Here is a 24,799-nt window from a genome sequence, read left to right on the forward strand (position 1 = left end):
AAGAAATGGGGTCCAAAGAAGTCCAGTATCTTATATAATGTCAAATGCTGTCTCAAAAGCCATTAAGTTTTACAAAATTCCTCTATCCCTTGGGTCTTGAAATGGCCATCACTGGTATATGCTCCCTGATCCTCAAAACTCCTTAGTTCTTGTTGCCTAAATAAAATCTCAAGTACTAGGCACCTGTTCAGTGTGGTACTAAAGATTTGGTGGCATCTAATAGTTCTCCCTGATAGAATGATTTTTTTTTTTTTTTTAATTTTGAAAAAGGATAAGCTCTGAAGACAAAGTGGCAGCTGTGTTATAAATAAATCTTTCTGGATTCAGCTATTTAAAGATGCTCTCAAGATAAAAATGATCCTAATGACCGTTCTCAGGCCCTCTGTGTAAGGTAGGTGAGGCTACAGTGGGTGGTGCATGTGCCTACTAATCTGAAGGCTGACGGTTTGAACTCTCCCAGAGGTGCACGGAATAAAGGGCTGGTGACTTTCTGTAACAATTACACCCAAGGAAACCCTATGGGGCAGTTCTACTCGGTAACACATGGGGTTTCCATGAGTCAAAACTAACTGGATGGCAACAAGGCTTTTTTTTTTTTTTTTTAATGTAAGATGAGCACTTTAAGTATGCTACTTCATAGATCCTCACAGCAACTCCTCAAACTAGATTCTAACACCCCATTTCCCAATGAGAAACACGAGGCCCACAGATATTAAATGACCTGCCCATGGGACTGAGTGGCAGCACTGTTGACTCCAACCCAGCTCTTTCTGGTCCATGTTCTCCCCACGACCCCATGCTGCCCACCCCTTGTAATCTATTTCAAATAAATCATGCACTGCTGCCATTGCTTCTGCTTCCAGGCAGAAAGCTTTTCAAAATCAGTAACATGAATCTTGGGACAGAGAAGGACAAAACCACCGTGTCAGGAGTTTAGGGATTTGGATCAGATCTTGTTACTTTTATGGTTTTTAATTCATTGAACAAAAACCATGCTGACATGTTTAGGTCTCTTTTTTGTTCTGCCAAAGCATATGTCAGTACAGGAAAGGAATAGGAAAATTAAAACTTGATCCACTGATTCAAAAAACGTAGCCCTGCTGAAATGCTAAGAGAGGCAGAAAATGAATGACTTTAAGTCTGTTAGAAACATCTTAAATGTCTCTTAAAAAGATCTTATTGAAGTTTTCCAGTCTTGCATTTCATATATAAATTGAAATAGGTATTCTACTGCTTAGACAACTTTTAACAGAAGGAAAAAAATATCTAACTAACCTTCCTCTCACTACTTTTTTCTATTTATATTTTAAATGAAAGGAAAAACATGTATTTTAAATTTAAAAACTCAAAAAATATTAGAGCAAAAGACTGTATAAAGGAAACAAAACCATAATATATGTAATTTGGGATTAACAAAATGTATTATTTTGTACTTAGTAACACAAACTATGACATTAGTACGATTAACACCAGAAGATATCCATGTAAAATAATGTCTAATTATTACTGACATTGACAAAAACATTACAGTTTCAGGATGCAAATACAGAGGCAACAATCCAAAAGGTGCTGTAAGAAATGAGAAGAACGGTGTAGAGAGGAGGGGAGAGAAAGGAGGAGCAGGAAGACATGCTGGGCATAGGAAAGATTGAGAGGAGTAAAGTTATGTGCATGTGATTGGAGTACTAAAAAGAACAGTATCTAAAATATGGGATCAAAAACACTGTAGGATGATGAAAAGGCACTGGTTTTCCAGTCAGAGACCTGTTTGATTGTCACATCTATCACTAGAAGCTGACCTTGGGCAAACTACTTAATCTCTGAGCCTCAGTTTCCTCACCTCTAAAGTGAAGATAATGAAGACATCTTAGAGTCATTGGGAATAGTAGACATAACCTATGTAAAGAACTGATAAAGAGAGCAGCACATAGTAGCCTTGAATAAATGATAGCATTCACGAATGTGATTAAAATCAAACACACCTAATTATTTCCTCATGATACAACGAGGACACGTATGTTTCAGAAAAAGAAACATACTGTATTATGGAAACATTTTCCTTCCAAATCAATGATTAATACATCTGATCACCTCCATTTCACATACTGTGATGCTGTGAGTATATGCTAGAGTACGCATTTTAGGCTTCTGGACTCAACCACTTGGTTCTGAGCACCCATTCTACACCCATCAAGCACCGGTTGAGCCCGTGTGCTCCACACCACATCCTGGACCAGGCCGAGGAGATCCAGAGTGGAGGGAGGCTTGGTCCAACTTCTCCAGAGGCTCATTCTTGTGGTGAAGACAAATTTGTTGACCACTACTGCTATGCAGTCATACTCTTTCTCTGTAGGGACAGAGGGACAGACCTTATATGGGAGAAGCACATAGAAAGTGCAAGTCATTCTGTGTTGAGATCTAGAAAATATCTTAGAGATGCACAGTAAACAGTCAGCTGCAGAAAAGAGGTATTATGGATTGAATTGCGTCCCCAAAAAATATGTATTGTCAATGTTAGCCTCTATACCTGTGGTTATAAGCCCATTTGGGAATGGGTTCTTTGTTATGCAAATGAAGTAGGATTAGTGTAGGGTATATCTTGAGTTAATCTCTTTTGAGATATAAAAGAGATTTAAAAAGTAAGCTAGCAATCAAAGATAAGGGAAGACTAATGCCAAGCCATATGGAGATCTCCAAGGAACTAGGAAATAGAAGCTGAAGAGACAAGGCCCTTCTCCCAGAGCTGACAGAGAGAAAGCCTTCCCCTAGAGCCTGAGCCCTGAATTCAGACTTCCAGCCTCCTAAACTGTGAGAAAAATAAATTTGTTAAAACTATCTACTTTAACAAAAGTATTTCTATTATAAGCAGCACTAGATAACTAAGACAGAATTTGCTACGAGGAATGGGATGCTGCTCTAACAGATACCTAAAACATGGAAGCAGTTTTGGAACTGGGTAGAGGCTAGAAGAGTCTTAAAGTGCCTAACAGTAAAAGCCCAGATTGCATTGAAGACAATTTGGTAGAATTATGTACATGAAAAAGCAGTAGCTTCACTAGGGTTGGTGTCACCCAACATGGTAACTTATAGTGTTACTCTCCCCCAGGGACTTCCTTCTGTACCAGACCATGTAGAATACTTACTAATGTTTATTATTGATTTTAATCATAGAATAATATGTGATTAAATACAGCTGTAGCTCATTGGAGAGGACAAGAAGTAAATCACCACAGAGTTTTAGCCTTGTAGGCATATTCATACATATAAGCGGGGCTTACAAAAAATATTTTTGTTGTAATAGCTAACTACAAGGATATTTTTATTTAAAAAATAATAAATTTCTACTAAAACTGCACAGAAATTTTCTAGACAGTCATTCTAGTGTACTCCTTCTGACAGTGTCACGGGACTACAGTCTACACCCCCAGAACCCCTTAGTAATGCCACTGTACCAAAGGCAATTCTGGTGAGGGCTCAGAAGGAAGTGTGGAGAGCTACAGACAAAGTCTCTATTGTCTTAGAGAACACATACGGCACCAGCAACAGAATGTTGCTAAAAATGTGGATGTTAAATGTGCTTCTAGCTCTCAAAGGGTGGGGCCACAGCCTCCTAGGTGTCAAAGAGTCAGATCTTCACCAACTTGGTTCAGGAGTGTTGGGCTACCATTAAGGTGTGCCAGGGGGATGGGGCCACTGGCCAATGCTTTCATTCAACAACTGTTTGCAGTTGCACATCTACTACGTGTTAGGCCCTATGCTAGATCCAAGGAATATGGCATTAAACACAACAGGAACCACTCTGTCCTATATGAACATGGCAAGGAAGGCAGGCATTAAACAAACACATGCACAATTAATCAATAAATTACAGTTGTTTCAAAAAGTATTATAACAATATATGGAGGTCTATAAAAACAATGAGCAAGATAAAGGGTCTGACCAAGCCTCCACGAGACTCCAAAAACTGAATGTAGAGATATTTAAGTTAAGTGATATTTAATTTACGATGAGCAAGAGTGAAAGGGATAGGGGAGGATCATTCTCTCCAAAAGGAATAGCATGTGTAAAAGTAAAGGCATTTTTTCCCCAGGTAAAAAGGAAGCTACGCTCTTGAGGGACTGAAAAAAAGCCATGTGTCTAGAGTACAGAATGCACAGGTGAAAAACTGTCCCAAATGAGGTGGCCGAAAAGACTGGCAAGGATAGGACTATTGCAAGGGCTTCAATGTCAAATGAAGAGTTCTAGTGACTGTTCTTAAGGACAATGTGGAACAGCACAGAAGAGTTTTGAGTAAAGCAGAGGAAATGTGATCAGATGTATATTTTTGCAGACAAATCTAAGGACATGGCAAGAGTGTCCAGGAGCAGGCAGACAGTGAGTTCTGGACCCACCCTATCACAGCTTCTTGGCTGTGTGAGGAAGACAACAGCCTTTTCCGCTGGAGTCAGAGAGCTTCGCAATGTAAGGCAGGGATTTCGGCTGAGCTGGCAGGGTCACACTTTGTTTGCACAAACTCCACCAGGCAGGTCTTCCAGGAACATCCTGGATGGGGGCTGTCCTGCAAAAGTCCTTCAGCGTATTCACATGAACAATAAGCAGATGGCATGCCTCACTGGTAACTCACACAACAGAGAATCCCACTGACTGAAATGATACTTCCTATTGTTTCAACTAGAATGGGACCCATGTACAAGGCTATATTATATACATCAGGTGTATACCTGAAGAAGTCATGCTCAACTTGGGTGGTTATAGCAAAAAACCAGTCTAACATGTCAGACACTCAACTTCAAAAGGGTTTCTGGTTCTTAAAGGAGCTTTAAAAGGTAGTAATGACATGCTTTAGAGCCAGGAAGAACTAAGTTGGAATCCCAGCTCCGCCACTTAATAGCTTCAGAACTTTTGAGTTCATCTTCTGGGGAGCTCTGATGGCACAGTGCCTAAGGCATTTGACTGCTAACCAGAAGGCTGGCAGTTCAAACTCATCAGCCACTCCCTAGAAGGAAGGTTGGACAATCTACTTCCGCAGTGATACCACCTTGGAAACCCAAGGAGGGGTTGCTATGAGTCGCATCCGACTCCACGACAGTGCGTTGTGTTGCGTTGCATATTCATCTTCTGCAAACTCACTTTCCTCAGAATATCACTAAGAGGCTAGAAGTAAGGATTTAATGAACTGATGGCTGGCAAGGACTTGGACACCATCAATACACATCCACAGCAGGAGCTTAATACAGGACAGCTGCGTTATTACCCTTACTGCAGAATCTCTAGGACTTAGGGACAAGAGGATGTGAGCGGTAAGGGAGAAAACAGTGACTAAGGATTTAGTGACCTGAAGCTTGAGCTACTGAGCAGTGGTGAGCAGAGACAGAAAGAAAAAGAAGAGAAGAGAACAGCAGGCTGGGGGTGAGGCGGGGGACTTGAGTTCTGCTCCAGCAGCTGTGGGGAACCATCTGAGGGAGAAGGAAGATGCCCTTTCAGAGAATGGCCCATCAGAACATTTCTGATGGCTCCTCTGAGAGAAAACCTTGCCACCTCCTCACTGGGCTTCAGGAGGCTTTCTTCAGTAGAAGCATAAGCCTGCAATTAGCAGTAGACCCATGCCCTGTCATTGTTTTCTGGTGGGCGCTGCTCACTGCCTCTGGCCCTGAAGGAAGTTTTTTTTTTTGCTTATGTGACCCAATTACATTGATATTCTTCTAGATACATGCTACCACCCTCCACCTCCACCCCTATAACCTCCCACCTGTCTTGCATATATTAATGTCTCATGAAAACATCAGACTTTCTATAGGCGAGGAGTGCTTTTAGCGCAAAGGAAATACAGCACTTTGGAAAAATTTCTACCACCAGCTGTAACTTCTGTTGCCTCTGGGCTACCTGCTTTGAAAGGAGTGTCCTGAGACAGCGTCTGACTAAAATAGATACGCCATCTTGAAATACAGCCCAGCATGAGGAACGATGATCTGATCCACAGCAGTCAACTACCAGGTACCATAAATGGGTGTATGACAGAGTGGAGGACAAAGGAGGGGGAGGGAGAGGAGGAACCCGTCCTGTGTGCAGCTTCTGCACAGGCGCTGCTAGCACCTTTCTCCTCAGCTGGCTCACGCTCCACACTTCACTCCTGATGGCATTTCCATGCATTTCCAATCAGAGCATCTGTGCTAGGAGAGCCCTGTTCCACACATTTGCTGCTCAAGAGCTGCAATAGCAAGAAGTGCTCCTCAAACGCTACACGCCAGGTGGGGAGCAACACTGAACAGAAGACAGGTACCCTAAAACTGCACGGAGGCTCACCCAGGCCTGGAAGGTAGAAAGAAACGCAACACTGAAAATCCTCTGCCAGAATGAACGGCCCTGTGAGAGCAGTGATGGCAACAGGCAGCGGGAAGAACAGGGCTAGAAAGGCAGCTGCAGTTACTCAAATGCAGTTGTGTCTGCCCCAGCCCAGATGAGGTCATTAGGCATTCTTCTTTTTTTTTTTCCTTTCAAGATCGCTAGAGGTCTGTATGTGTGTGGGTAAGAAAAAGGTATTAGCAGTATTTCCTGGAATGTGCATATTATTCATACTACCCTCGTAACAAGAGCCACAAGGCTGATAAAGCAGCTAGCACAAGGACGCCACAGAACTAGACGGTGGTAGGTTCCTGGTCGGCAGCCCAAGAAGCAATGTGATAATGTGACAAGAACATGGACTTCGGAAGCTGACAGCTTCATGTTCGAATAATGGCTCCTCTGGTGACTAATCTGTGACCTTGGGCAAGTTACTTAAACTTTCTGAACCCAGTTTCCCCATCACTAATGGGTATTACTATGCAGCGAAAGAAATAATGAAATCACCAAGAAAAGATGCACACAGTATACTGTTAAGCCAAAAAAAAAGGAAGTTGTGTTACTACGGATATTTAATTCCACTTATGTAAGCTAAATATGTATGTACAGTTTGTTTATATTTGCATTTTTAGAGTCCCGGAGTGGTGTAGGGAGCTCTGGTGGCATAGTGCCTAAGGCATGTGACTGCTAACCAGAAGGCTGGCGGTTCAAACCCACTAGCCACTCCTCAGCAAGAAGGTTGGGCAATCTACTTCCATAGAGATACTACTGACTTGGAAACCCAAGGAGGGGTTGCTATGAGTTGGCATTGACTCGAAGGCAGTGAGTTTTGTTTTTTCAGAGTGATGTAAACAGTTAAGCACTTGACTACAAACCAAAAGATTGGTGGTTCAATGCCACCCAGGGGCTCTTTAGAAGAAAAGGACCCAGCTTGAAGGCAACTGGTTTTTTAGTTTATATGCATGTTTTTTAATTTAGAAGGATATATACAAAACTTAACAATGGTGCTTTTAGGAAGGACACGTGGGGAAACAGGAAAGAATCTGTTTGGGTTTTTTTTTTAAAGTATTTCCATACAATTTTAATTTTTGTATGTGCATTATTTTTGAAATTAAAAATAAGGGATGAAAATCGTATGTCTGATAAGGATCTAGTATCCAGAATATATAAAGAATACTTATACTTCAACAATAAAAAGACAAAGAATTCAATTTAAAAATGAATAAAGGGTCTGAATAGACAGTTCTCCAAAGATGATACACAACCAGCCAATAAGCACATACATAGGTGCTCAACATTCAGTCATTAAAGAAATACAAATCAAAACCACAGTAAGATACCACTGCACACCCACTAAAACCAAAAAAAAAAAAAAAAAAACCTAACTCATTGCCATTGAGTCGATTTAGTGACCCTCTTTGGGTTTCCTAGGCAGTAAATCTTTATGGAAGTAGACTGCCCAGTCTTCCTTCTGCGGAGTGGCTGGTGGGTTTGAACTGCCAACCTTCTGGTTAGCAGTCAAAATGCCTTAGGCATGCCACCAGAGTTCCTTGCACACCTACAAGGATGGTAATAATTTAAAAAGAGAGAGAGAAAGAACAAAGGAACAAATGAGAGGGAGGAGAAAAAAGGGAAAGGAAAAAAGTGCTGACAAGAAGGTGAAGAAATTGAAACCCTCATACACTGCTAGTAAGAATATAAAATGATGCAGTCACTATGGAAAACAGTTTGGCTGTTCCTCAGGAAAGTTAAACATAGAGTTACTGTATAACCCAGTAATTCTATTCCTAAGTATATACCCAAGAGAACTGAAAACACATACTCACACAGAAACTTGTACATGAACATTCATAGCAGCCAAAAAACTAGAAACAACTCAAACGTCAATCAACTGATGAATGGATAAGCATAATGTGGTATACTCATACAATGGAATATTATTTGGCAATAATAAGGAATGAAGTACTGATACATGTTACCACTTGTCTGTCAACTTGTCATACGATGGTGGTTTGCATGTTGCTGTGAGGCTAGAGGCTATGCCATTGGTATTTCAAGTGCCAGCAGGTCACTCATAGTGGACAGGTTTCAGCAAAGATTCCTGACTAACACAGACTTGGAAGAAGGAAAGGGCCATCCACTTCTCAAAGAACTGGCCAGTGAAAACCTTATGAACAGCTGTGAAACAGTGTCTAATATATTACTGGAAAACATTATGAAAAGCCCTGAAACACTGTCTGATACAGTACCAGAACCCGTCAGGTCAGAAGGCACTCAAAATACCACTGAGGAAGAGCTGCCATCTCAAAGTAGAATTGACCTTAATAACATGGATGGAGTAAAGCTTTCAGGACTTCCATCTGCTGATGTGGCACGACTCAAAGTGGGAAGAAACAGCTACAAACATCCATTAATAATGAGAACATGGAATGTATGAAGTATGAATCTAGGAAAACGAAGTTGTCGAAAATGAAATGGAACACATAAAGATCAATATCCTAGGTGTTGTTGTTGTTATGTGCCATCGAGTCAGACCCGACTCATAGCGACCCCTCCTTGGGTTTCCAAGGCAGTATCACTACTGAAGTAGATTGCCCCATCTTCCTTCCGAGGAGTGGCTGGTGGATTTGAACCACCAGCCTTTTGGTTAGCAGTAAAGTGCCTTAGGCACAATGCTATCAGAGCTCCCGTATCCTAGGCATTAGTGAACTGAAATGGACTGGTTTTGGCCATTACAAATCAGACAATCATAAGATCTACTATGCAGAGAATGACAAACTGAAGAGGAATGGCGTGGTTTTCATAGTCACCAAAAATGTTCCAAGATCTATCCTGAAGTATAATGCTGTCAGTGATAGGATAATATCCATACGCCTACAAAGAAGACCAGTTAATACTACTATTATTCACATTTACGCACCAACCACCAAAGCCAAAGATGAGGAAATTGAAGATTTTTACCAACTTCTGCTGTCTGAAATTGACCAGACATGCAATCAAGATGTGTTGATTATTACCGGCAATTAGAATGCAAAAGGTGGAAACAAAGAAGAATCACCACTAGCTGGAAAATATGGCCTTGGTGATGGAAATGATGCTGGAGATCGCATGACAGAATTTTGCAAGACCAACAACTTATTCACTGCAAATACCTTTTCTCAAAAACATAAATGGTGGCTATACACATGGACTTCACCAAATGGAATACACAGGAATCAGACAGACTATACCTGTGGAAAAAGGTGATGGAGCAGCTCAATATTTTCAGCCAAAGCAAGGCTAGGAGCTGACTGTGGAACAGACCATCAGCTGCTCACAGGCAAGTTCAAGTTGAAGCTGAAGACAATTATAACAAGTCCACAAGAACCAAAATATGACCTTGATTATACCCCACCTGAATTTAGAGACCATTTGAAGAAGAGATTTGACACAATGAACACCAATGACCAAAAACCAGACTAACTGTGGTATGATATCAAGAACATCATACATGAAGAAAGCACAACGTCATTAAAAAGACAGAAAAGGAAGAAAAGATCAAAATGGATGTCAGAAGAGACTCTGAAACTTGCTCTTAAACAGAGAGTAGCTAAAGCAAATGGAAGAAAAGACAAGATAAAAGTGCTGAACAGAAGATTTCAAAGACCAGCTTGAGAAGACAAAGTCAATTATTATAATGAAATGTGCAAAGACCTGGAATTAGAAAACCAAAAGGGAAGAACATGCTCGGCATTTCTCAAGCTGAAAAAAACTGAAGAAAAAATTCAAGCTCAAGTTGCAATATTGCAAGAGTCTATGGGCAAAATATTGAATGATACAGGAAACATCAAAAGAAGATGGAAGGAATACAGAGACACTGTACACCAAAAATAATTGGCCGAAGTTCATTTATTTCATATGACAAGAATCAATGGTATTAAAGGAAGAAGTCAAAGCTGCACTGAAGGAATTAGCAAAAAACAAGGCTCCAGGAATTGATGGAATAGAGATGTTTCAACAAACGGATACCACACTTGGATCCACTTTCTATGCCAAGAAATTGGGAAGATAGCTACCTGGCCAATTGACTGGAAGAGATCTGTATCTGTACCCATTCCAAAGAAAGGTAGCCCAACCGAATGTGGAAATCATTGAACAATATTAATATCACACACCAGTAAAATCTTACTGAAGATATTCCAAGCAGTATATTGACAGGGAATTTCCAGAAATGCAAGCTGGATTCAGAAGAGGATGTGGAACAACAGATACCATTGCTGACGTCAGATGGATCTTGGCTGAAAGCAGAGAATACCAGAAAGATGCTTCCTCATGTTTTATTGACTATGCAGAAGAATATGACTGTGTGGACCATAACAAATTATGGATAACATTGAGAATGAGAAATTCTAGGACACGTAATTATGCTCATGAGGAACCTGTACTTAGACCAGGAGACTATTGTTTAAACAGAACAAGGGGTCACTGCATGGTTTAAAATCAGGAAGGGAGTACGTCAGGGTGGTTCCCTCTCACCATACTTTTTCAATTTGTTTGCTGAGCAAATAATCCAAGAAGCTGGACTATATGAAGAATACGGCGTAAGATTGGAGGAAGACTCATTAAGGACCTGCAATATGCAGACAACATAATGTTGCTTCTTGAAAGTGAAGATGACTTGAAGTAATTACTGATGAAGATTAAACACTATAGTCTGCAGTATGGATTTTACCTCAATATAAAGAAAACAAAAATTCTCATAACTGGACTAATAAGCAGACTAATGATAAATGGAGGAAAGATTGAAGTTGTCCAAGATTTCATATTACTTGGTTCCACAATCAACTCCAATGGAAGCAGCAGTCAAGAAATCACACAATGTATTGCACTGGACAAATGTGCTGCAAAAGACCTCTTTAAAGTGCTGAAGAGCAAAGTTGTCTCCTTGAAGACTAAGGTGCACCTAACCCACGCCATGGTGTTTTCAATCACCTCATATGCATGTGAAAACCGGACAATGAATAAGGAAGACCAAAGAAGAGTTGATGCTTTTGAGTTGTAGTGTTGGCCAAGAATATCAAAAGTACCAAGGACTGCCAGAAGAACTAACAGAACTGTCCTGGAAGAAGTGCAGCCAGAATGCTCACTGGAAGCAAGAATGGCCAAACTTCGTCTCACCTACTTTGCTCTTGTTGTCAGAAGGGACCATCCCCTAGAGAAGGATGTCATGCTTGGTAAAGTGGAGGGTCAGTGAAAAGGGGGAAGATTGACACAGTGGCTACAATGATGGGCTCAGGCAGAGCAAGGACTGTGAAGATGGCACAGGACTGCATAGGGTTTCGTTCGTTGTAAACAGGGTCGCTTTGAGTCGGAGCCAACTCAACGGCACCTAACAACAACACTGATGCGTGCTACCACATGGAGGAACCCTGAAAACATTATGTTAAGTAAAAGAAGCAGGACACAAAAGACCATTTATATGAAATGTCGAGAATAGGCAAATCCAGAGAGACAGAAAGCAGATTAGTTGCCGGTGTCTGGGAGAAAGGGCAATTGGAAATGACTCCTAACAAGTACAGAGTTTTTTTGGGGGGTGATAAAAACGTTCTGGAAGTAGACAGTGGTGATGGCTGCACAACATTGTTAATATACCACTGAACCGTATACTTTAAAATGGTGAATTTTATGTTATATGAATTATGTTTAATTATTTTTAATTCTTAAAAGAGCTCACTATAAGAATTCAATCAGGTAATACCTGTAGAAAAATAACTGACTTACTGAATTCTCACAATAATCCAACAAGGTATACATCATTACTTCCCCCATTTTAAAGTTGCAGAATTGAGGCTCAAAGAGGTTAATAACTTGTCCAAGATGTTACATAATGAAGAGATAGGGGCAAGACTGAAAAAAATTAAAGGTCTACTTCAAAGCCTGTTCCATCATACACATACTGCTTAGTGACGGAAGCACACTTCCATTTCCTGATCTGAGTAATGGAATTGATGATATTGCTCCCCCCATGTTATAGATTGAATTATATCCCCAAAAATATATATATGGTAAATCCTAACTTCTACGCCTATAGGTACATTCCATTTGGGAATGTGTTGTCTTCGCTATGTTAATGAGACAAGATTAGTATACCGTTTGTCTTAATCAGGGCTTTGCTCATGGCCTACAAAGTAACACTGGAATGGACCCACATTTTTAAAATGTGGATGAACCTGAACTCTAATAGAACAGGAAAGATTATAGGTAGAAGTAATGCTAGAAACTTAATCTCTCTCTTAGGAAACAAGGGCAGTGTACATGTTGCATAGCAACCAAATCTCTTGACTGGCTGAAAGAACAGCACCCAGCTCAAAGATGATGGTCAACCACATGAGTTTGAATGTGTCCACAATCCTCAATAATCCAATTTCATGCATCAGGCTCCTTAAAGGGCTCAATACATCTCATCCAAGTCTCCTATTCCAGGGCTTTCACCCGTAAGTTATCCTGCTCTAGTTAGCATTGTGGATCACCCATGTTTTAAAAATTCTGTTCTGTTCCAGTTTCACTTTACTGGCCATGACTAAACCAATTCAAACCAGTTCGAAGCTCTGGTCTTTAGTCAATCTCTTTTGAGGTATAAACAAGATTAAACAAGCGAAAGAAGCAGAGATGGGGAAAGAGAGATGCCAAGTGACGTGAAGATCACCCCGTAGCAAAAGCTCAAAAGAGACAGGTATCTTCAAGTTTCTTCCCCCAGAGCTGATGGAGAGAAAGCCTTCCCCTAGAGCCAGTACCCCGAATCCAGACTTCCAGCCTCCTAAACTGTGAAGAGAAATTTCCGTTTGTTAAAGCCACCCCACTTGTGGTGTTTCTGTTATACAGCAGCACTAGATAGCTAAGACATCCATACAGTTAACAATCACCACTAAGACAGGTCATGGAAATGATCAGCAACAGCAGCTAACATGATAATGACAATTTTCTAAAAACTACATTGATCCTCATTTAGTCGGTTCCTTTCTTCACAGATGTCAGACCTGCATCACAGTCTAAAGGCTCCCCTGTCTCCTTTTGGTCTCTCTCCCCTCTATACTTCACAAGAGTTTCCCAGTAAGTCTTAACAAAACCAAGTAAAGCTATTACCTCATTCTACAGATGAGGAAACTGAGGCTCAGAGACTTGAAACAACTAGCCTAAGGTCAACTCTTTTTATTGGTTTTCTTTCTAGGGTTTTTCTGACTATAACCTTGGCTACTCCACTAACAATGCTGGCTCATCCTCTTTTAATCCAGCCTTGGGACCATCCTACCCTGCCTAACTCCATTTACTCTCCCTGGAAAAACGTGGTCATCACTCATGAGAAAGTGTACATCAGCATGTAGTAGGGGAGTTGGGGGAACACTTGAGAAAGACAGAAGTTAGCCTGGCAAGATTGTAACTTAAAGCTTTTTACTATTAACTAGGGCAACTCTGAAGGTACACTGGTGGCACAAATGGTTTGTGCTTTGCTACTAGCCTAAAGGTTGGCAGTTCAAATCTACCCAGTACCACCATAGGAGAAAAACTTGGTGATCTGCTTCCATAAAGATTTACTGCCAAGAAAACCTATGGAGCGTTTCTACTCTGTAATATATAGGGTCACCATGAGTCAGAATTGACTTAACAGCACATTTTTTGGGTTAGGAAATTCCTGGTCAGATTCTAAGGGGACTTCTACTCCATGCTGTAACCTCAGGATAAACTCTGGGCGAAGGATCCTAGTCTAGGTATAAGGTCTATCATCCCAATAATTCTGGGGAAGGAACAGGATATATTGTCACTGTTGTGAGCAATGTTGCAGTGTTAGATTACCCAATAAGCAGGGTAAGCATGGAATTATTTGTGTTTACCTACTAATATGTAGTGAACAATTCCATATATATATATATATTTTTTTTTTTTTTTAAAAAACCACATCAAAGATTTTGCTTCTAGGTATGACTGGCATCTGTCTGTCTCCCAACACTATAGCATCTTCCTACAGAATCAAAGCCTCTTTCCAAATTTAAATCCCCAACAGGACAGAGCACCCAGTAAGCAAGGTAAGGCCAGGCTTACTGACACTGACCTTTCTCACTGGTATCAGACGTGCACTGTGCAAAGGCTCTCCCTGTCTACTCCTAGGAGTCTGGTTCTCAGAGGACCTAAGCTGGCAGAGCTGGTGAGCGAGAACCCAGATCTGAAGCTAGGTCTGTCTAACTCCAAAGCCCTCGTGCTTTCCTTTATACCACAGAGATTTATTAATTGCTAAATAAATCAGCTTGCTAAATCCAATGACCAATTTTCAGATCTCAGCTTCCATGACCCACCAGCAGTATTCAGCACAGCTTATCTCTGGAATCACCGCCTTATCTTTGGAACACTTTCTTCACTTGGCTTCTAGGACCCCACCCTTTCCTAGTTCACCTTCAACCTCACTGGCCACTTGTTCTCAACCTTCTTTGCTAGTTCGTGATCCCTAACCCTTTAAGAGTCCAGGGCTCATTCCCCAAACCTCTCTCTTCACTATCTACATGTACTCTCTCAAGTACTCTCATCTAATTTCACAGCTTCCTCTAATTCCAAATTTATCTCTCTAGCCCTTATCTGTCCTCGGAACTGCAAACTCATATATCCAACAGCTTACTTGACCTCTGCACCTGGATGTCTCAGTGCATCTCAAAATAAATATGTACAAAACCTAATCTTCCCGTACTCTCAACTTGTCTCTCCCACAGCCTGTCCTATCTCAGTAAATGGCAACTCCATCCTTCCAATTGCTTGGGTCAAAAATCTTGGAAGTCATCCTTGAGTCTTCTCTTTCTAAATCCACATCCCATCAGCAAATCCCAGCAGCCTTTCCTTTAAAAATAATCCAGAATCCAACCATTTCTCACCAACTCTACCATTACCACACTAGTCCCAAGATACAAGCTTCTCTTCCTGGATTACTATAAAAGGTCCTGACTGGTCCCCTGCTTTCGCCCTTGCCTTCACTCCAGGGAAGAAAATATGACCACCTGAAATGCTGTGTGTGTGTTTGTGTTACTGTCTGTCTCTACTACAAAAATGCAGTAAAGCAGAGGTTTTGTCCTTTGTGTTCACTGCTGTATCTGCAGTGTCTGGAACTGTGCTGGTACACAGCAGATAGTCAATAAATACCTATTAAATTTACAAATGACCTAGAAGTTTCATGTTTCGGTATAAAAATTACACCATGATGAAAGAATACAAACTGTCATCTGGGGCTAAGGGAAAGGAACTGGGGCCTGACTTCCAAAGAAGGGCAGGGGAACCTTTTAGGGTGACTGAATTGTTCTATATATTGATTGGTGTTGTGGTTACAGGGACACTATTTGTCAAATCTCATCAAATGCACCTGAAATGAGTTTGTTGTTTTGTACGTTAAGTGACATTCCAATAAAGTTGATTGAAAACAAAGACCCTGTACCCCAGATGGTCTCTCACACCTAAAGAAACATAAAAATCCACTGCCTTACAATGTAAACTTTGGAAAATATATCCCACACAGTTCATTTTTCATACAATCAAATTTAAAAATAACAAATGCAGCTCCATTGCCACACAACACACAAAAAAGCACTCTCAGAAGGCCATAGATGCAAGAATATGGGCTTTGAGGTCAAGAAGACTTGAGTTTGAATCCTGTTCAACTCTACCTTTATTAGTTGAACAACTTGGGCAAGTTATTTAACCTCTCTTAGGTTTACTTTAGGAGGCCTGATGGTGCAGAGATTAAGCACTCAGCTGCTAACCAAAACACCAGCAGCTCAACCCCATTAATCACTTCACAGAGGAAAGATGTGGCAGTTTGCTTCCATAAAGGTTACGGCCTTGGAAACCCTACGGAGCAATTCTACCCTGTCCCACAGGGTCACTACGAGTCAGAATCGATTAGACGGCAACAGGTTTTAGGCTTACTTTGCTCATGTGTAAATAGGGAATAATAGAATGAAGTGAGTACAGCATGAGGCTTAGAATAGAGTTTGCATTCAACAGATTCTTTGTCTAATATTAGGAAGCACTCAACACAAATGGGTTTTCTGAAAGAGTGATGTCAAGTTTGGCTCTGAGGGACACTTGTGTGTGATGCAGATGTCTGTTTGGCCCTGAAATGTCCACGTCTCTAAGAAGCTTAGTGATACACAGTGCTGTTACAAACAGGCACTCAGTCAAGCGGCAATAGCTTAGCTATACCAAAACCCCCACCACCATCACTACGTATCTTGCCTTTCTGAATTACATTTCCCCCTACCACTTCCCACTCCCAGGAGAAAAACAGGAAGGAAGCTCTAGAGAGGTCATTATAGCACTGTTAGTAAAGGTGAAAAACTTTCAATAACCAAGATGTTTAACAACTGTGAACTGTTAATGCTATGGGTCAGATGCAAACACTACACAGCCTTTGAAAAGAGTGAGGATGAAGTCTCATCAGTGCAAAAACAAAACAAAATGGTGCAGAATAGTACGTAGAACATAACCCCTTATCCTTCCCAGAAATATGGGACAACAGAGACATGCACTGGAATTTACAGAGAAGAAAGTCTAAAGAGTCAAGGTGTTAAAGTGGTTACCCATGGAAAGTAGGATGGAAGGGGTTTTAATTTTTTGTTTAATGCTATTTAAAATAAAAGCAATGCATGCACTGATGAAGTGAGTAAACAGGAGGAGGACAATCATGGAAGGCTCCTTCCACGGAAGGCAGGGAATGAGTCAGTCACATGCACTTTTGTTTCCTAGGTGAAGTCATGAATTCTTTACAGTGTTTATTTAAAGTCAGACACAAGCATAGTTCTTGCAAACCAAAGCAACCTCATTCCACTTAGTGTGGTTTTCCCACTAATATTTGTTAGAACAGAGAGTAAGGGAGTATTTGTTTGTTCGTTTGTGTGGGGGCACAGTGAAGACGTGAATAGGGTGGAGGTAGAAATCCGGTTTGTTCAAAATTAACTGCTCAAAACGTTCCAGGTGCCCTTGAAAAGACTGATGTTCTAGAAATAGAGACGACAGTAGAAGAAAGGAAGTAACAAAGATCCAAGTTCTACCCATACTTCTGCTACTTACTAGCTATATGACACGAGCCTTTGTAAACTTCAGGTTACTCATCAGTCATACGGACATATCAACAGTCTCCTCACCTCATAGTGGGGAGGAACTGTGAAGCAATCAACATAGTGTAAATGGTTAATAATAGTACCCAAAATTTGATACATTAACAGGAAGAAAAATTAGAAGGAACTATTTCAATGAATCTTTATTAATGGGAATGTTCAGAGAATCCATCCAGTTGACTGACTTATCTAAACAGAAGAGCCCTGGCCAGAGAAGAAAGTAAGAGCTGGACACGCTGTCAGTGGGGAAGAACAGAAGCCACAGTCTCAGAGCTCAACAGCATTTTACCTGAGGAGAAGCCCTGATGACAAAGACTTGCACATAGCACCCAGAGCTGGTTTCTCACAGGCCTTGACAAGAAAAGCCGGTAATAAGGGCCACTTAAGCACCAACTCTGACTTGTTATTGGTTTAGGATTTAACTCCTCTTACTTCCAGAAAGAATCAGAGGCAGAGTATGGTAAGAGTCACACAGTCAGTAGATTCATTTAAATAAGGACAGAAGAGTATAATGAGGGTGGTACTAACTATGATCTGCAGCAACTGAAAATAAAACTTAGCTCTGGGCATCCAGAATTAAGGCAACAAAGGCAAGCTTATTATCATTAGGCCGTGGAAGAATCATGATCAAACAGGAAAGGCAAATTTTCCTATAATGAAACTTGAAATTTTATAAACTGAACCTAAGAATTTATGCTGACCCTTCCCCACTGGAAAAAAAAAACAAACCTACAAACTCCTAACAGAAGATTTGGTATATTATTTTCCTCCTTACAGCTTTACCAATTACCAGCTCTGTAACTTAGAGCCAACACCTCACCTCTCTGAATCTGTTTCCTCATAATGATCCTACCTATTTGTGAAAAGTAATGAAGGAAATAACATTTGCTAACATTAACTTAGCGATTCTAAGCATCAAAAGTTTTGTGTAGATTCCCTAGCACTGATGGCAAGGTTCAACGAGACAGAAAATAACAAATGCTGGCAGCGATATGGAGAGATTGGGACTCCCATACACTGCTAGTGGGACTGTGAAGTGATATAACCACTGTGGAAAGCAGTATGGCGATTCCTTAGAAAGCTGGAGTTGGAGATACCATTTGACCCAGCAATCCCATTATGAGATATATATATCCTAGAGGGTGAGAGCCGAGACAGGAACAGATATATGCACACCCATGTTCATCGCAGCACTATTTACAATGGCAAAAAGATGGAAACAACCTACGTGCCCATCAATGGAAGAGTGGATGACCAAACTATGGTATATACACACAATGGAATACTATGCAGCACTAAAGAATCATGTAAAGTCTGCAAAACACCACATAATATGATGAACTTGGAGGACACTGTGTTGAGTGAAATAAGTCGATCACAGAAGGACAAATACAATATTAGTTCATTGCTGTGGAGGGTCAAGGAAAGGTTTATATATGGAGGGAAACTTTCTTTGTTGGTTGCCAGGGGTGGGAGGGGAAGGGAGGGAACAGTGCAAAAAAAAAAAAAAAAAAAATGCATTGACCCATGTCACTTTAATTTTGTGTATTTCACTGTACATAAATTATATTTCAATAAAATGCATTTAAAAAAAAAAAAAAGCTTTGTGTAGATTATCTCACTGAAATCTCCCAATAACCATATAAGGTAAGTCTTGTAAATGTCACAGAACAGATAAACTCTCTGAGATTTGGATGGAGAGACAGTTGCCACTGTTACACACCTAAAAAAGCAGAAGAGCTGGAATGCAACTCATGTTTATCATATACTAAAACACAAATTAATCACTATAGTGTTCCATTTCATCAGTATACATTAAGCACCAAGCAGTTCCTGACAGAGTATGTGCTCGATATATTAGTTCCCTTCCTCACTCCTTCCTCTATTCCTAAAACTATACATATATATTCACATACATATATGTACACACACTTATTTTGTATTATATATGTATACACATCCACCTATCTCTCTATACATCAATGTATCTTGATACAGATACCAAAACCAAACTCACTGCCATCAAGTTGACTCTCACTCATAGCGATCCCCTTTGGGTTTCCAAAGCAGTAAATCCGTACAGAAGTAGATTGCCCAGTCTTCATTGCATGGAGTGGCTGATGGGTTTGAACTACCAACCTTCTGGTTAGCAGTCAAATGCCTTAGGCACTACACCACCAGAGCTCCTTCTTGATATAGATACCAAACCAAACCTCACTGCCATCGAGTCGGATCCAACTCATAGCGACCCCTCCTTGGGTTTCCGAGGTGGTATCACTACAGAAGTAGATTGCCCAACCTTCAGATGCATATTATTTATATATATATATATATATATATATATATATATATATATATATATATAGTGATTGAGGTGTGAAAGTTGGAAACAAAGAAGAAGGAATCGGTAGCTGGAAAATATGGCCTTGGTGATTGAAACAACACCAGAGATCACATGATAGAATTTTGTAAGACCAATGACTTATTCATTGTAAATATCTTTTCTCAACAACATAAATGGTGATTATACACATACATCTCACTGGATGGAATGCACAGAAATATCAAATCAACTACATCTACGGAAAGAGACTATGGAGCAACTCAGTATCATCAGTCAGAACAAGGCCAGGGGCCAACTGCAAAACATATCATATATAAACTGTTCATATGTAAGTTCAAGTTGAAGCTGAAGAAAATTAAAACAAGTCCATGAAAGTCAAAGTACAACCTTGAGTATATCCCACCTGAATTGAGAGACCATCTCAAGAATACATTGAACACTAATGACTACAGGCAGATGAGTTGTGGGTAAACATCATACATGAAGGAACTGAAAGGCCACTACAAAGACAGGAAAGAAAAAAAAGACCAAAAGGAAATCAGAAGAAACTCTGAAACTTGCTTTGGAATGTAGAGAAACTAAGTGAATAGAAGAAATGATGAAGAGCTGAGCTGAAGATTTCAAAGGGTGGCTCAAGATGACAAAATAAAGTTTTATAATGAAATATGCAAAGAACTAGAGCTAGAAAACCAAAAGGAAAGAACATACTTGGCAATTCTCAAGCTGAAAGAACTAAAGAAAAAATTCAAGCCTTGAGTTGTAAAACCAAAGGATTCTGTGGGCAAAATACTAAACAATGCAAGAAGCCTCAAAAGAAGATGGAATATACAGAGTCATGGTACCAAAAAGAATTGGTCAACATCCAACCATTTCAGGAAGTAGCATATGATCAAAAACCAATGCTATTTAAGGAAGAAGTCCAAGCTGCACTGAAAGCATTGGCAAATAAAAGGCTTTAGGAATTGATGGAATTTCAATTGAGGTGTTTCAACAAAAGGATGCAACACTAGAAGCACTCACTCATCTAGGTGAAGAAATCTGGAAGACAGGTACCTGGCCAACCAACTGGAAGAGATCCTTATTTGTGCCCACTCCAAAGAAAGGTGATCCAATGGAATGTTGGAAATTATGTATTAATTATCATTAATACCACACACAAAATTTTGCCGAAGATAATTCACAAATGGTTGCAGCAGTACATCAGCAGAGAACTGCCAGAAATTCAAGCCAGATTCAGAAGAGGATGTAGAACAAGGGATATCATTGCTGATGTCAGGTGGATCTTGGCTGAAAGCAAAGAATATCAGAAAGATGTGGTGGTGGTAGTTAAGTTTGTGTGTCAACTTGGCTGGACCTGGTTGAGTGGCTGGACAGCTGGATGTAGTATTCCCCATGATGAGACTGGTAATCAACTCCATGGTGCCTTAGGGATGTGGTCTGCTTCCCATATATAAGGAGAAGCCTTGGGGAATGGTCTCTAGCTTATGGCACACTTGAACTCTGCATGTAGCCCTGTCATTGTTCAGTAGCCTGCCATGCTCTGCTGACCCCGGGACTTTCAATGGGCTTGAATTAATGGCCTGCTGTGTGGTTTGGTAACATTGGCCTGTGCTTTTTTACTTATCAACCTTGGGCTTGTCAGTCTTAGCAGCCAGTAGCTGTCTGAGTGAAGAAAAGCCTCTAGCTTCAGTGGGCCGGAAGCACAGGCAGAGCTGAAGCCCAAGGTTGAGGGTTGAGAGGCTTTCTCCCAGCCCCTAGAGCCTGGCACTTTGAACTTGGACTTAAAGCCTCCAAACCATAAGAGAATAATAAACTCTTGTTTGTGCAAGCCATCTCATTTGTGGCATATTCTTGTCAGAGCAGTACTAGGTAACCAGAACAAATGTTTACCTATGTTTTATTGACTATGCAAAGGGATTCGATTGTGTGAATCGTAACAAATTATGAATAACATTGAGAAGAACAGGAATTCCAGAACACTTACTTATGCTTAGGCTGAACCTGTACATAGACCAAGAGGCAGTCACTCAAACAGAACAAGAAGATACTGTGTGGTTTAAAATCAGAAAAGTTGTACATCAGGGTTGTATCTTTTCACTACACTTACTCAATTTGTATGCTGAACAAATAATCTGAGAAGCTGGACTATATGAAAAAGAACAAGGCATCAGGATTGGAGGAAGACTCATTAACAACCTGCGATATGCAGATGATAACCGTGACCTGAAGCTCTTACTGATAAAGATAAAAAACTACAGCCTTCAGTATGGATCACAACTCAACATAAAGAAAATAAAAATCCTCACAATTAGACCAGTAAGCAACACCATGATAAATAGAGAAAAGATGAAGTTGTCAAGGACTTCATTTCACCTGGATCCAAATATCAACTCCCATGGTAGTAACAGTCACAAAATCAAACAACATAGTGCATTGGGCAAATCTACTACAAAAGACCTCTTAAAAGTGTTAAAAAGCAAAAATGTTACTTTGAGGACTACTGTGTACCTGATCCAAGTCACAGTATTTTCAATTGCCTCATGCACATGCTAAAGCTGGACAATGGATAAAGAAGACTGAAGAACGTATGCCTTTGAGTTACGATGTTGGAAAAGAATATTGAATATACCATGGACCCATATATACCCATTAACCAACATGAATATGCCATGAACAAATCTGTCTTGGAAGAAGTATAGCCAGAATGCTCCTTTCAGAAATGAGGATGGCAAGACTTCACCTTCTGTTCTGTACTTTGGAAGTGTTACTGGGAGGAACCGGTCCCTAGAGAAGGACATCATGACTGGTAAAGCAGAGGATGAGAGAAAAAGAGGAAGACTCAACAAGAGGGACTGACACAGTGGCTGCAACAATGAGCTCAAACAGAGCACCTACTGTCAGAACCAGACAATGTTTCATTTTGTTGTACATAAGGTAACTATGAGTCAGAACCATCTGGAGGGCACCTACTAACAACAATATATATAACCACATACACACACACACAGCAGAGAGAACTGAAAGCTTACTGAAATAATATTAGCATCTTATATAACTTCATTCCTCTAAGGAAATCATACTATTTAATCTATTTTCTCTACAAATCCCACCAAATCTCTGTGTACCATTATGTATCATTTCACCCATTTTACAAATCAGGAACTAGCATGCAGCAAGCTGATAGGGTGATGTGCCCAGAGTCATATGGAAGTCACTGCCAAAACCAAGTAAGACCCCCAGTCTCCAAACTCCTAAATCAACCTTTATCCTCTCACATGACATAGACTCCATAATAAAGAACAGATCATTCATTTTTTAATCTGGAAACGTACCAAACGTATAATTTAGTAAGGGGCCTCATGACCCCACCACCTTGTCAAAGGGAAGAAAGCACATAAAAAATGAGGTTTGCAGGAGTGGTCGGTTTTGGTCTGTCAACTTTCTCTTGGATTACGCCCATTAACCAACATACAATAATGTAAAATACAATGTAACAGATCCCCACGTCCTAGGAAATTCAAGTTAAACTCACTGATCCTTCAAACTCTACTTATATACGATGCACCATGGGCAACTGTTAACTCCTGTGGGTCTGCAGAAGTGCACATTATGTCAATTAAATTTTTGAAAGAAAACTATGATACACAATTGGGCTGCTCTAGGAAGAATCCAAGTCAGCAATGAGCACTTGACTGTACAAATTCATAGCAGCACAGAACTGTGGACTCCAGAACAGCTCCAACAGGCCACTGGGAACAATCCCTTCATTTATTATATGAGGAAACAAGGTTCAGGGAGGTTAAGTGGCTAGTCCAAGGTTTTGCAGAGTTAGCAGAAGAGCAAGAACTAGAAAATGGACTTGCTAACTACTATATAGGAGTGGCACAAATGGTAGAGTGTTGGCCATAAGGAAGGAAAAAATTGAATGGGGAAAGTCCCCGGACTCCAGTAAACTGGTTCAGGTCCCAGCTTTAGCACAAGCTATGTGATCTCGAAACACGACTTTACATCTCTGAGTCCATTATTTCCACACCTGAAAAAAATCTACTTCACATTGATTGTGTGACAAGTGAGGCAATATATGTAAAGGAATACAAGATGATGTGTGGCACAAAAAGACATTCAACTACTTCTACACTCCATTTCCCTTTCAGCTATCTGAAAGCTTCATTCAGTCATTTCACTTAGGTCTCTGCTCAAATGTCACTTCCTTCCTGAACCTCCCTATCTACAATAACACACCCCAACATTCTCCATCTACCCTTATCCTGCTTATTTTTCTTCATATTTCTTATCACTACATGCCATTATATACGTATTTACTTCCTTTTCTGTTTACTGTGCCTCTTCAACTAGAATCTAAGTCCCACAAGGACAGTAACTTTTTGCCATCTGTTTTGTTTACTGCTCTCTCCCAGCAATTAGGAGAGTGCCTGACAAGTAGTGAGTGCTTGAATAAATATTTGTCAAAAGACTGAACTCATTAATTCAATACTTTCTTGCAACGTGTTATATGTGAGTGAGATACTGTATGAACAGAGACTTAAAGATAAGAAATGGTTCCCTATCCTCAAAGAGCTTCCAATCTAGAGAAGAAGAGTACATAAAAAGATAATTACATTAACAGTAAATAAATCCATAGCATTTCAACATCCAAAACGCTATAGGATTAAACAGAAGAAACTAATTCTGTCTGCTATTGAATCTGAGAAATTCACGTCTCACCTGGAATACTGCAGTGGCCTCCCAACTGTTCTCTCTGCATCCACCCTGTCCCCTACATTCCATTCATTAATCAGCAACCAAAGAGATTCCCACTTCCCTGCTTAAATCCCTCCAAAAGCATCCAAACTCCTTATAAAGCCCAAAGAATCAGCTTCTGTTGACTGGTCCAACCTCCATATAAATGTGTGTTATGTGTTACACATATATGTAAATATATAATACACACACACAAACAATTTCTCTATTTTATATATCGTAAACC

General features: G+C 40.3%; 1 protein-coding gene across 1 annotated transcript in view; it reads right to left on the reverse strand.

Annotated features, from left to right (window-relative positions):
• Window positions 1-24,799, reverse strand: part of MRRF (mitochondrial ribosome recycling factor) — a 65,330-nt gene that overhangs the window by 11,125 nt on the left and 29,406 nt on the right. The gene's annotated exons all lie outside the window — the stretch shown is intronic.

The sequence above is a fragment of the Orycteropus afer genome, unplaced genomic scaffold (assembly GCF_000298275.1).
Source record: "Orycteropus afer afer isolate SDZICR_OR568_19922 unplaced genomic scaffold, OryAfe1.0 scaffold00037, whole genome shotgun sequence".
Lineage (NCBI taxonomy): Eukaryota > Metazoa > Chordata > Mammalia > Tubulidentata > Orycteropodidae > Orycteropus > Orycteropus afer.